Source organism: Rutilus rutilus, assembly GCF_951802725.1.
Source record: "Rutilus rutilus genome assembly, chromosome: 25".
In the NCBI taxonomy this organism is placed as follows: Eukaryota; Metazoa; Chordata; class Actinopteri; order Cypriniformes; family Leuciscidae; genus Rutilus; species Rutilus rutilus.
This window is the reverse complement of record NC_140229.1, coordinates 23,255,026-23,259,205: the sequence shown is the minus strand read 5'-3', so window position 1 is coordinate 23,259,205 and position 4,180 is coordinate 23,255,026. Positions and strand designations below refer to the sequence as shown.

Sequence of the window (4,180 nt, the reverse complement as noted above, 5' to 3'; positions counted from 1 at the left end):
TGCATATAATGATGCAAAATAATATGAACAGAAGATTCATATAAAACTGCAAATCATCACATGTATTCTCACAGCACAAAGTCCAAAAGAGTTCATCAGTGGATCTGCTGAGTTCAGGATTCCTGATCAGTCTTCTGTGTTTCAGTGGTGTGTGTTTGGAGATGTGTTGACTTCACAGTTTCAGCGCAGTCTGTAACATCATCCTCCCAGGTGCTTCAGACAGCTGATTCACGGGCTTCACATTAAACATGCTTCTGAATCCTGTATTTTGTAAGAGCAGGAGTCATTCCCAATCACCCTGTGAGAAGTGTTTACTGCCAATGCAAAGTCGTCTCCTCAAAGATGTAGTGCTGAAGCTCCTCCTGCTGCTCCTGTTTTTGCAGGACATCTGAATGTCTTTAAAAACTGTCCAGTGAATTCCCATGTACGGAGTAGGGAGGGCTGGAATCCACGAATCTCAACATGTTCTGTGGCTTTGACACTTATTTGACAAGTATTTTAGAATTACTTTCCAGGAAGTTCCATGTTCTGTGAGTAGATGACGTCACTGCTGTCACGTTCTCTCATTCTTTACTGTGTTGTAGTTTTCTAAGGAAAAAACGCTAAGGTTTAACACAAACATTCATGGGAACATGTGATTCCATCTCAGTGGTCTGGATGGATCTGGAGGATCCTAAAGCTTTTCCCTAAAGGTTCATTGATTTTAGCTCTGCTTTTAACACATTACAGCCTCATCTGCTTTTACAGAAAATGAGTCAGATGAATGTTAACTCTTTTATTATTAAATGGTTTTATTCATTTTTAACAGAGAGAACTCAAACTGTTAGGATTAACAACTCGCTTTCGGAATCAAAACGCATCAGTACAGGCGCGCCTCAGGGTTGTGTAAGTTCACCCGTCCTGTTCACCCTTTATACTAACGACTGCACCAATAGTCTCCCGGGCAACTTGTTTTTTAAATTTTCTGATGACACTGCCATTCTTAGTCTGCTTGACCAGAAATGTAAGCTTAGCGTTAAGTTCTGCCAGGAAGACTCAATCAGCGCGTTATGAATTAACTCACTTCTAACCAATCATGTGTTAACACTCTCAGTATAAAAGAATGGTACTTACATCCGTCTGAGTTCGCAGATACTGACGGCGCCAATTACCTCCATCCTCCCCAACCACCTCCAAGATGGTCCTTTCCCTCCATCCTCCCCACCACCACCAGGATGGTCCCTTCCTTTACCTCCAGGGGGTCGGCTGCGCCCCTGCCTTCATCTTCAGGCGGGATTTGCAGATTCCGTTACCCTCGCATTGCTTGCTAAGGACGGGGCCTACGCCAAAGACTATGCTTGCTGAGCTATTAATAAATTTACTCTTGTTATATCATTTTATCTCCCGAGTCTTTCTGGTAGAACTCAGATCTATCGCTGTATTGTATGGAAGTTAACAAATTTGTTTTGTGGTGTGACAAAAACTGTCTTACAATCAACACAAAAAAAACAGAGGAGATGGTGTTTGACCCTCGGTCGGTGGGGGATCATACCCCTTTGACCATTCATAGAGAGGATATAAAACAGGTCACTTCATATAGGTATCTGGGTATCCACCTGGATAACCGCTTAAGCTGGAGTGACCATGTAGATTATGTTTGTTCCCGTTTACAGCAGAGACTGTATTTTTTACGCAGACTAAGGGTGTTTGGTGTCAGTCAGAATATTATGTTTTTATTTTATCAGGCAGTGATAGAAAGTGTCATCAGGTATGGAATGACAGCGTGGTTCGGCAATCTCTCCACACAGTCAAAATCAAAGTTGCAGCGCCTGGTACAGACTGCTATGAAGGTGATGGGGAGGACTGAAAAGATCTCCCTTCAGTCCATTTATGAGCAGTCTGTACTTAAACAGGCGCAGAGAGTTCTGTCGGACCCGTCCCACATTCTTCGAAAGGAATATGAACTCTTGCCGTCTGGTAGAAGGTACAGAATACCAAAAACTAGACTGAACCGGTTTAAATACTCCTTCGTACCAGTTTCCACAAAAATTTTAAATCAAAATCTAAATTAGAAGTTGTGTGATGATTTGTATGAGATAGGCCGGAGGTATGTGCAATAATCTTGTGTGCTGTACTTTTTATTATTTTTAAAAATGTGCAATGTGAGTGTTTTTTAAGCCTACATGTATTTTATATTAAGGTCAGTGAAGGGCCTTTATGTCCTTGTGAGTTTTTTCACATGCTGTATTTGCATTAAGCCATAACAGATCACTTGTTTTGTGGCTTCTGAATGCAACGGTTACAGATATCATGACAAAACTTGTGTGCTGTACTTTTTATTATTTTTTTAACCTTAGTTATCTATATTTGTGTATATGTAGTTGTGTATTATTTCTATTTTCTATGTGTATTTATTGTTTGTAAAGGCAGCAATGGCACTAAGCACTTTTGAGTCCACAACAAATTTCCCTCAGGGGACAATAAAGTATAAAGTGAAAGTGAAGTGAAGTCTGAATCATTAAAGAAAGACATACTCTATTCTATCTGTCCATTCATTTTAGTTTGTGTCAGTTATTTCTGAACACTTAATATCTCACCTTATCATGGATCTCTTCAGATATATCAGTTTGACTCTGCTCTGGACCACCAGAATCATGAGAAACTGGAACAAAACATTTGGTTCTCTTTATATAGTTTATATGTGGTGAACAGACATTGATTATAACTTTATGCTAAGTCAGATTTTTATCATCAGATATAGTGAAGAACACACAGTGTCTGCTTCAGTACGGGAAGAATAAGCTGTCTGTCATATTTTGCAACACTAACTATACAGTATATAAAATAAAATAGTTTTTTTTTTTTTTGAGAAGAAAAAATACATGTATCATATCAGACTAGAAGCAAATAGCATAATGTAAATTGTTGTATTGTATTACAACTTTATAATATACTCACAATTTGGCCGTTTCTCAATGCTCTCCCGTTTCACCAGTCTGTGATTACCAGGCTGTGGTCTGGATGAGCGAGATCGTTCTTCTTTGCTCTCCATTTCTCTCCGTTTCTCCTTTTCTCTTCTCACGGTTCTTGCTCTTCTGTGAGTTGATGTATCTCAAACTTATGACATGAAATTGATAATTAATATATTTTTAAATTGTTATATAGTGTACAGAGAATTTATTTTTCCGTGTTCATGCAAAACAATTATTGCAGATTACAGATTTATTTCTTACCTTATGATTGACTGTGAGAAGAAAAATGGAATAAAGAAAATATCTAGATTTCTTTTGTCTCTGTAAGTAAAGATTCCTATTATCCAAAATAAGATCTGAGTTCTGAGTGAATAAGCATTTTAAGACTCTATATATATGGTATACATATTCCTATGGCCAGCCCCCTTTCTACTGCACAACCCAGAGGGACGTGTTGTTCTCCTTTAAACTTGTCAAACGGGTGACATGGAATGCCACACACACACATATTTGTGTCATGATCACATTTCTGCTTTTCTTGAAGGTGAATAGGAGAAGGAAAGCCTATTAAACAGAGAGACCCAGTTCAGTGTGTCAGTGGGTGGGTTCGGCTGAACTTTGGTGGATCAAGTATCTCATTTTTATCCACATAATGCCAGTAAAGAAACAATATCAAACTGAATTCTGCAGAAACGTGATGTAAGGTATTGCATCAGACATGATGACCCAATATGGACAAAGGGACATAATTCATAATGATTACAATGAAAATCCCTAATAGTTTGAACAAATTGTGAAATAAAATTAAGGCTTTGGTAAGTATACAGTAATAAAGTACTTACAAATCATCAACAAACTATTAGTTTAAAGTTAATAATTCATAGTTTATAAATTGTAGTCTCTACATTGTTAATGTATTAATAGGCTATATATACAACTAGTGAGTTCTTCATTCATTGTCACTGTAATTAACACAGTTATTATTGTTTAATTGGCTCGTAGTAAAGGAATTGTTAATTAGTCATTAGGAGTAAATAGTTCTCATTTTAGATGAGGTCAAGGAAAATGTAATAAATTATTATTAATTTATTGATTAGTGTGTAATAAAGTGTTAATATAAATTAAGTGTTCCTTAAAAATAATGTCTAATAAAGGTTGTTTTAAAGCATTTAATTAATGTTTTTTTACCCTTTTCCGTGACCTAAAGTGAGAACTATTTGCAGTTAATA

General features: G+C 37.0%; 1 long non-coding RNA gene across 1 annotated transcript; it reads right to left on the bottom strand.

Moving 5' to 3' along the window:
• Positions 1–496: 496 nt before the first annotated feature.
• Positions 497–3,282, bottom strand: LOC311284589. The gene is made up of 4 exons (XR_014626249.1): positions 3,213–3,282; positions 2,938–3,096; positions 2,577–2,641; positions 497–588 (listed from the first exon to the last, which is right to left on the bottom strand). It is a non-coding gene; the product is annotated as an uncharacterized lncRNA (long non-coding RNA).
• Positions 3,283–4,180: the final 898 nt, after the last annotated feature.